This window comes from Arvicanthis niloticus, chromosome 3 (genome assembly GCF_011762505.2).
Source record: "Arvicanthis niloticus isolate mArvNil1 chromosome 3, mArvNil1.pat.X, whole genome shotgun sequence".
NCBI classification, from domain to species: Eukaryota; Metazoa; Chordata; class Mammalia; order Rodentia; family Muridae; genus Arvicanthis; species Arvicanthis niloticus.
This window is the reverse complement of record NC_047660.1, coordinates 31,175,129-31,185,339: the sequence shown is the minus strand read 5'-3', so window position 1 is coordinate 31,185,339 and position 10,211 is coordinate 31,175,129. Positions and strand designations below refer to the sequence as shown.

The 10,211-nt window shown below is 35.2% G+C and overlaps 1 non-coding gene across 1 annotated transcript; it reads left to right on the top strand.

Annotated features, from left to right (window-relative positions):
• Positions 1–8,500: 8,500 nt before the first annotated feature.
• Positions 8,501–8,632, top strand: LOC117706424 (small nucleolar RNA SNORA17). Its single transcript, XR_004606531.1, has one exon. It is a non-coding gene; the product is annotated as a small nucleolar RNA SNORA17 (small nucleolar RNA).
• The last annotated feature ends 1,579 nt before the right edge of the window (positions 8,633–10,211 follow it).

Sequence of the window (10,211 nt, the reverse complement as noted above, 5' to 3'; positions counted from 1 at the left end):
ATGACAAATTTTACATTATATATTTGTAAAAACTAAAAAAAGAAAGAAAAATCCCTAGAAAGCAGAGGTAAACTTTCTTTGTAAGTATCCAGTTGTTCAGAAAATACTGCTACCAGTTAACAAATAAGACCTCATGAAATGGAAGATTTTTCTCTAATAAACAAAGAATTAAATGCATAAAGAAACCATCTCTATAAAGAGGAAGAGAATTAAAACAGTTCTAGCTAAATATCTAACAGAACTTTACGTATTTTATATTTTTGGTTGCCTATTGGACTATTATTTGGGATCAACTACAACACTAACACCTTGGAGGAATGCTTTAGGCTTGATTATTTGAAAGTAGAAGGCCCACTGGAAACAAGACTCATGCCTCTACATAGCAGCTAACAGAAAAGAATGGAAAAGAAGGAAGATTTTGCATTTTACCTGTTTGTCCTCATTTGTTTGAACTCATTTAGCAGGTGAGTTCATTGATCCTGTTGCTAAGATGTTCCTGCACTGGAATTAGAACCTATTTCTTTGGGATTCCAATATACACTAAAAAGTAGCAACTTTCAAGAATTATTTTGTGAATCTAGCAACAAATTGGGGCTGCTGAGACATCTATTCCTTTTTATGAAACAATATTTTGGAACTAGTATTTTCAAATCACTGTGAATGTTCTCAACGTTATAGACGGCTCCCTTCAAATTGAATAATTTCTTATCAAGGAAATACAATATTATTTCTCAGACACAAATATGAACTCAAAAGTTGCAGTTGAGGAGGATGCTCACAGCCAATCATTGAACTGAGCACAGAGATCCTAATGGAGGAGTTAGAGAGAAGACTGTAGAAGCTGAAGGGGTTTGCAACACCATAGGAAGAACAACAATATCAACCAGCAAGATCCTCCAGAGCTCCCAGAACTAAACCACCAACCAAAAAGTACACATGGAGGGACCCATGGCTCCACCCACATATGTAGCAGAGGATGGCATTGTTTGGCATCAATAGGAAGAGAGGTCCTTGGTCCTGTGAAGGCTTGATTTCCCAGTGTAGGAGAAAGTCAGGGCGGTGAGGTGGGAGTATGTGGGTGGGAGCAGGGAGTACCCTCATAGAAACGGGGAGGGGGGTGGGATAGGGGGCTTCCAGAGGGAAAACAAGGAAAAGGGATAACATTTACATTTGAAATATAAATACATAAATATCCAGTAAGAAATGAAATAAAGAAAAAAAAACTTGTGGTTGTTTTAATGTAAATGTAGGATGTAAAATTAGTATATAACTTGTGTTGAAGTAATTATTTAAAAACGCCTACCGGTCAAGCCAACTATCTAAGCTGTGTCGGCTCTGCCCAGCTCAGCCGCCATGTTGTGTGGCCAGAGGCTGTGTGGGCTGATTCTTTCACTTCACTCAAGCATAATTTTGGATTTAATTGCTTTCTCATTTATTTACAGTTTTGTTATTGAGACCATATCTGTAAAACTGATGCATTATATTCTACTTTTGCTGTTTTTAATAAAGGAGTCTAAAGACTTCAGTCATCCTGAATGACAGATCAGTCAGGATGATGCCATCAGGAAGCAATCTGTTTCCAAAGCCCACTTTATCGTTCTTTTGGTTATAAATATTTCAAAACCTCTATCACTTTCCTATCCCTTAAAGGTTAACCCAACCTAAAGATACTTTGTATTTAAAACTGAGGTAACAGGTTGGATGACTGAGCAGTTGAGAATATTGTGTCCTTTTTGCTGAGGAGACAAGTTTGATTTCCTACACTAAAATGGTGGTTTATGACTGACCCATCTATTACTACAGTTCCACTGCACAGAAAAACATGATAGCAAACCACTCATATAATTAAAATTTCTAATGTAAGCTAGTAAAGTGGTTGCAGAAAAATGCATTAAATGAATTTTTTTCTTATTGACTTATTTTTAAGAAGCAAGTTGTTTTGTCACATAAAACTAAAGTGTTCCCTCTTTCATTCTCAATTTGTTCAGATAATTTGCACAAATGAAAGGATATCAGATAACTTTCAATCTGAAGTTTTATTAAAGTACAGGCAGGATGGTATTTGATTTCTTTTGAGTTGACTATTGAACAAATAACTGTGTATACTTTTCTGCTCTACAGGAGGATAAAAGACTCTGGGGAAGAAGATATCCAAACTAAACCTATCCTTAAGACACTTATTTCCACTGAAAGGTAAGAACAGAGCATAAGACTAACAAAAATAAATCCACATGCATTTTCTGTATTTAACAAAGACTTACTATGAAGCAGCAGTAGCTAACAAAGAAAAAACATTAACCAAAGTAATAAGTATTTTAAGAACCTGAGTTTGCAAGATGCTAAGAAAAGGAAAAAACAAAGAAAAGAAAATATAATAATTTTAAAAATAACAGGCAATTGTGGAAAAATCATTACTCATTTAATAGTTGATAATTATTACATTTAAAATATGATAGATATATGTCTATGATTATGAAATGAGATTTCTTCTTATGTATTGGCTGTATTATCTATAAACTCTAAAAAATGAGAGAAGAAAGGAGTAACAGGTGGGGATATAATTGAATTAAATACACCAGTGACATGATAACTGATAAAAATCTTGAAATCCTGCATGCTATATTATGCTTTTTAATATCCTTGAAATTTTTAGTAACAAACACATAAAACAAAATCTTGGTAGGATGAGATACTGAAATAATTATAATAATTAACTATAGAGATAATTCAAATACATCCTTGTATAACTTTTAAAACCCTGTTGACTCTTTAAGAGCAAAATCTGAGATGTATTATTGTAATCATTCAAGGACATAACACAATATTTATGAATTAATTAATAAGCTAACCTCTTCATTGTACTCCAAAGACTAATGTAACCATAAATAAGTTGTTGGTCCTATTAAAACTATTCATGTGAGGCCACACTTACATGTTGCAAAAGTTTTATCAAGTCAAAAATCTCACTCTTGTTAAAAATAGGAAAGTGGCTGAGTATTAAATGGCTCAACAACATAGAGCAGCTGCAAATACATCTGCCTAACTTTAAAGCATTAGATTACCTGTAAAATACCAATATTTTAATAAATATAAGACATTATAACAAATATAGAAATATAATGAATGCACACAGGTTCAAAATTATCTAATTTGTAATCAATTGTGTCATTATGGATTTCATCAATCTCATAAATGCATATTATAAGCTTGTTAAATGTTAAAAATTCACTATATCATCTTTAAAATTCTATATTTTATATAGTCCACATTACATTCAACAGGTCTAAAACTAAAGCTATCCAATAATGATGCAGTCTACATGGCTAATCTCATAACAGAACATTTGTCTTTACTTCAGCAGTTTCCTGTTTTATACAAAAATTACTTAGGGAATGTCATTTATATTTCTTCAACACTTCAAAATGGTTTTCTTAAAACCTAATGCCTCTTCTGTGAAAGATTATTTTAAATATAATTTAATGTTATTAGATTTCTCTGATGACTGTCTAGAAATGTATCTCATGCCACTAGGATAACTGAAAAAAAGAATAGACAAAATCCCTTTCATTTTAAGAAACAGAATTTGGTCTTAAATTCACCAGAATTAATTTTGATCAGTACACATCTGCTCATATTTGATCACTTGCACATTGCTCATATTCATTTTGCTGAATGTATCTTAATTTATTTTTCACACAATGAACATTAAACTTCATGTGAGAAAATCCTGAAGGAGTGTCAAAACAATATTGGAATGTTTAATAATAGTTGAGATGGTGTATTAGTTTTCCAGATCTGACTTCATAAAGAACTAGAGACAAGGCTGCCTTAACAACAGATTTCACCCAACAATTATGGAGGACTAAAGATTTAAGACACACACAAAAAAATGTATTGACACTAAGTACTTTTCTCCTATGTCTGGCCTCCTTGGCTTGTAGATCAGTTTTCTTCATTTCTTTTGCAAAGTTCTTTACCTGTTCTCTGTTGATACAGGCTCTTTTCCTTTATGAACATAAGGCTTTACACTGTTACCCCAGGCCTTTTAGTTCATTTTAATTTAATTACTTTGGGACAATCGAAATTCTAAATACTCATGTATTTCCTCTTTGGTAAAAATTAAAATTGAATGTCCTCAACTTGCTGAAAATGCTATAAAACTCAGTCTTTGATCCCAATAAAATATATTTGTCATTCCCTTGCATTTAAGTCTCTTACGGGTTAGGTAAACTCTTCTTTTGCTGAGACATTCTTCTGCTGTATATGTGTCTGAGGTCTCAGATCAGTTCCTGTATGTTGCCTGATTGGTGGCTCAGTGTCTGAGAGATCTTGGGAGTCTAAGGTTGTTGAGACTGCTGGTCTTCCTATGGGGACACCTTCCTCCTCAACTTTTTCTAGCTTTTCCCTAATCAACCACAGAAGTCCCAGACATCAGTTCATCCATTGGGTCTAAGTATCTTCTTCTGTCACAGTCAGCTGTTTGTTGGGCCACTTGGAGGGGAGCCATGCTAGGCTCCTGTCTGTAAGTACACCATAGCATCAATAATAGTGTCAGGCTTTGGAGCCTCTTCTTAAGATGGATCTCAATTTGGATCTCCTTTCCCTCAACCTCTTCTCCACTTTTGTCCCTGCAGTTCTTTTAGACAGGAACATATATGGGTCACAGATTTTGACTATGAGATAGAGTTTTAGTCAGTGTCTCTATTCCTGCACAAACATCATGACCAAGAAGCAAGTTGGTGAAAAAAAAAATATTCTACTTACATATCCACATTGTTCTTTATCACCAAACAAAGTCAGGACTGGAATTCAAGCAGGTCAGGAAGCAGGATCTGATGCAGAGACCATGAAGGTGTGTTACTTACTGGCTTGCTTCCCCTGACTACTTCGGCTTGCTTTCTTACAAAACCCAGGGATGGCAACACCCACAATGGTACCTTCGACCCTTTATCACTAATTGAGAAAATCTCTTACAGCTGGATATCATGGAGGCATTTCCTCCACCATGGGTAGCACCATTCCCTCAGCAGGGATCCTGGATTATACAGGGCTGGAGAAAGAGAGCTGAGTACTAGCATACAGAAATTCATTTTCACTCTGCTTTAGAATATGGATGCAGTGTGACCTGATACCTCAAGCTTCTGCTGTGTTAACTTACCTAACACAGGAGCTATGCTATGAATTGTAAACTAAAATAAATTCTTCTCCCCCTGTAAAAGATATCTTGGCAATTACTGAAAGTCTTGATTCTGTATAATATGATTGAAGCAAATAAGCAAATTCAGTTTCTATCCATATACATGTCTTCACCACTCCATGTTGTGCCTAATGCAGAAATACAATTTTATGCTTCATAAGTCAGTAATAAAGTATGTTTTGTATGCAAAATATTTAAAATTATTTTAGTTTTACATGTTCATTTTAGTGAACACAAATTTACAATTATAACCTCCTTGCAATACTGTTCTGTTTGGTTTGCATCATAAGCATTAATAGAAAATTGTTATTTTCTACATCAAAGAAATTTTAGAGTGTTCAGCATGCCTCAGATCGTGACCTGAATATTCTACTTGCTTTGGTAAATAATTGGGTCAAGAAAACTCCAATCCATTTTAGTAAACAATAATACTGAAAACTGCCTCTCTGTAGTGCTATTTAGCTCCAACAACCCAGGACAATGAGGGAGAACCATGAATTAGTGATGTAGACAACAAAGAGGATACATTAAAGTTCATAGGTAATAAAGCTATGGAGATTTGAATGAGATTGACCCCACACTCTCCTCCCACTCTGAGGATCAGGATGTGAACCTCTCAGCTACTCCTCCAGCACCATGCTTACATTTACCTCTATGCTCCTGCCATGATGACACTGGGCTAAGCCCAAGCCCAAGAAATTGTAAACAAGACACCAGTTTTATGATTTTTTTATAAAAGTTGCTTTTGTCATACTGTCTCTTTATATTTATAGAACTATAGAACACTAGAAAACACACAAACACACACACACACATGCACAGTCACATACATATGCACACACATATACACACTCAAAGTGTTTAGAATTAGATAACACTTTCCTTCTATAATCAGTTGACAGTAAAGAGAATAGAGTCTCACACTCGATTTATATCATTGGTTGTATTTTAAAAACTCTGGCTGGAAACAAGAATTTGTATATGCCTATGTTGAGAGCAAAATAATTTACTAAGATACTCTGGCTACTTACTAAATAAAAGATACCTTAAAGATACCTTTTGCTGTTTAACTTTCTAGCAATTTATCTTTATAGATGGCTAGCTACACACACACACACATACATGCACACACACACATACATGCACACACACACATACTTACATGCACACACACACATACATGCACACACATACATACATACATACATATATACATACATACGTACACACACCAAACCATCTTTTTTTGAGCATCTTACATCTTGTATAATATTTTCTCTTTAGAGGCATATAATATCATGAAAAATATTTACAAGTTTACTTTATAAATCAAAGTTGGTAAAAAAATATTTAGTGAAAAGATTTCTCTCTTTCTTTTTTAGTAGTAATTATCCTATATGTATAGAAATGGTCTATAAGGTGGAATGGGGCATATGTAAACTTAAAAATGTGGATATAAATTGTTTTCTCTTCGAAATGCCATTTGTCTATAAAACAACAAGTGTTGTTAGTAACTATGCAAACTACTATTTCTTAGAATGCAGTTATCAGATACATTGTGGAAAAAGAATAGTGAATGTTGAGTATTTTCTTATGGACAATATTTCAAACAGTACAATCTTAAAGTCCTTCCATTTGAAGAGTCATAGAATTCTGTCTTAATTTGTTGGTTAAATAGTGGTTCAAGTCAAACAATTGAGCAATGATGAAAAATGATTCTCATTTTATATCTAAGCAAACAGGTCATTTCTACAGTAACTTTGTTTACTGAAAAAATTAAGGTAAAATAATTACTACATGATCTCTTGTGCTTCCTCTTAGAAAAGAGCACTATGTAAGTCAGTGCTCTTTAACTGAAGTATTTTGTAAATATAAATAAATTTGCTAAAAGGCTCCAATTACTAAAAAGAGGCCAGAGGGTTCAAATGCTTCTCTCCTGGGTAGGCACTGAGGGATATGATTTGCTTTCCCAGGTATTTAAACAATTTCTGAGTGGTAAAAAGTAATCCTAGATAAAGTGTGCCTAGAGATTAGCAGTAGGAGTTTGCTGTTATTGCTGTTGTTATTTTCCCTGCTGAGTGGAAACTAAATATCATCTTCCTAGGTTAAAAATAGCTCCCAGCCATGCAGTGCACAATGTCTCTTAGATGTACTTACCAAATTTTATGGATACATTTGTCATAAGGTAGAATATTTTATACAATTTAATAATCTCTTCTATATAAATAAACTACTTTAAGAATCTCTATTGATAGCTTTCTTAATCTGAAAAATTCTGGAAGTGGTATCCGAAGTTAGAAAAATTGTGCCTACTGAATATATATATATATTTATATATATGGTTTGTAGATTAGCTCAGAACTTATTCTAGTTATGTTTAGTTTTTGTTTCTCTATCTTATTGTTACTGAAGCTCAAACATAGGTATCCTCACCTGCTAGGCATATTCTTAACCACTCTGCTAATTTACCCACTGTGAGAGTGATATATATACTACATTGACAATTTGAGTATTTTCTTATGGACAATATTTCAAACAGTACAATCTTAAAGTCCTTCCATTTGAAGAGTCACAGAATTCTGTCTTAATTTGTTGGTTAAATAGTGGTTCAAGTCAAACAATGACTTGAATGACAATTTTAAAAGAAATGACCCCAATCTTTTACATCTTTTCTGTATCAAGAAATGATTTTAAAGAACTGTTATAAATTAATTCCATTACAATTAATGGCAAGAATCAGGAAATTAAGAAGGGTCTATAACAATGGAGAGATATAGAGATAGATAAAGAGAGAGAGAGAGAGAGAGAGAGAGAGAGAGAGAGAGAGAGAGAAGAGACTAAATGACTAATTGCACAAAATACAAAAGACAGCATGAATTATATATGAATTATAAGAGAAGGTTCAAGCCAACAATAAGAAGACAGCTCTGAGAGTTTTTTGTACAGGTCACCAGTAAGTAGACAGGGAAAAGAAGTTTTATGCAATGTGATTGAGCCCTTGAGTAAGGGCAGCTCACTGGGAAAAAGTTTCAAATAAAATTGTGCTATTCAATTCAATCTATTAGCAACTAGAGCAGAGAAACAGGTAAAGCCCAAGTTTTAATTTTCAATATTAAAAGAATTAAGAAAAAAGCATGTGCAGTATTATAAACAATCAAAGTTAAAACAGTTAAAGAGAAACTTAGTGAAACAAATGTAAGTCAGAGTTGCCAGAATTGTCAATAGACTACAAAGAATACTAAGGATGGAAGACAACTTGGAGAAAAATATTATATTCATATACCATAAAAGAAAAAAATATCACCTACCCCTAGAGGCTTTGCAGATGTGACTGCTGTGTCACATGTGCATCAGTAGGTGCCAGAGGGATGAAAGATTATGCCTATGTTCAATGTTTTGATCTTATGAACATCTGAATAATCAGTGTATTCCAAGAAGAAAATAAGCCTGAGTCAACCACTAGTCTGTGTCATGGTGTCTGAACAGGGAGCTAGCCTAAGATGGCCATCTAACATGCACAGACCTCGGGGGGAAGCAGACCACAACTGAAATGAGCTTTGCCTGGCACTGTATTGCATGAAACATAGGACTGCTAAGACCATTCCTGAGCTGAATACAAACACTCAGTAACTGAGAGTGACACTAAGAGGAATACAGAAAGGGTAGAGAAATGGAAAAAAAAAAAAAGCCAAAGTATGTGGGCACAATGCAGTAAGTCAGAACTAGAGACATGTGGCTAGTGAGGACAAGATTGAAAAAAGTAGTTGGTGATGTCACCTGGAACCATGGTGGAGTGATGGCCTGTGCTGCCACAAGGGGCCATGTCTGTCTTTGTCTGTGTCTCTACAGCAGCAGAGTTGTGTTACCATCAAAAGCCAGGTAATTGTCCCACATCTGGGCTGCTGCTGAGGTACAGGCTGATGTCTGAGAGCTGTGCAGAACTGGCCCCACCTCTCTCCTCAGCATCAAGAGAGTCCTGGCATAGGGGCATGAGAACAGGGGAGATGATCCTATCTTTTGTCAGTGACAATACTCAGGAGAGCACATCTTGCACATTTGTGGCAGTTTGAGGTGAGCCAGCACAGATGATACAAGCTTGAAATAGCTGGCCCTACCACTTATCTTCCTTGTGGTAGAGCTGGCCCTGGTTGTGGAAATTGCTTGGCCTTGAGAGAATGAGGCCAGGAAAGACAGAGGTGAGTCCAGCTCAGATACCTCTCAGTTGCAGTTGTATGGATTCAGGTTGATATGATTCTATATGAAGCTAGCTGCATGACAAGTTTCATGAATCATGCATCTCTGGTTTTCCAGTATACAGGTGGAGTTACCTTTTCTTGTATGCTTGTCTGTTTTGTCTTTTTCTATACCATATTTGTCCTTAAATATAACTTAGGCAAAATCAGGGCAGTGGTGGCACACACCTTTAATCCCAGTACTTGGGAGGAAGAGACAGGTGGATTTCTGAGTTCAAGTCCAGCCTGGTATACAGAGTAAGTTCCAGGACAGCCAGCAATATGCAGAGAAACCCTGTCTTGAACCCCCAAAACAAACAAACAAACAAACAAAATCTTAGGCAAAAAATTCTGGGAAAGGTATTGAGGGCATACTAGAAAAGGAAATGGCTCTGATGTCTATAGGAACAAACTCTTCTGGCCCTGGCCATTCAAGCAGTTAACCCAAGCATAATGGGACAAGGGATTCTACATGTGGAGGCTGACTACCTCAACTTTTCTGTGGGAAATCTTAGCTGACTCAGGATGATTAAGTTGTACCAGGAAATATTTTGTGTAGAAAATATTTTTGAGAAACTTGAAATTTTAGTGGTTAAGAGAATTGAAGACCCCCAAGGAAAGAGAATACTGAGACTGAGTCACTAAGGAGAGAGGTGTCTATAAGAAATATAATGGATAAGATGGAGGAAGAAATCGCTAAGTCTACTGGATTAGTGAACTGATATACTGACCTTCCTGGAAAGATGACAACATACTGATTTGATGTATTGGCATTGTCTGCC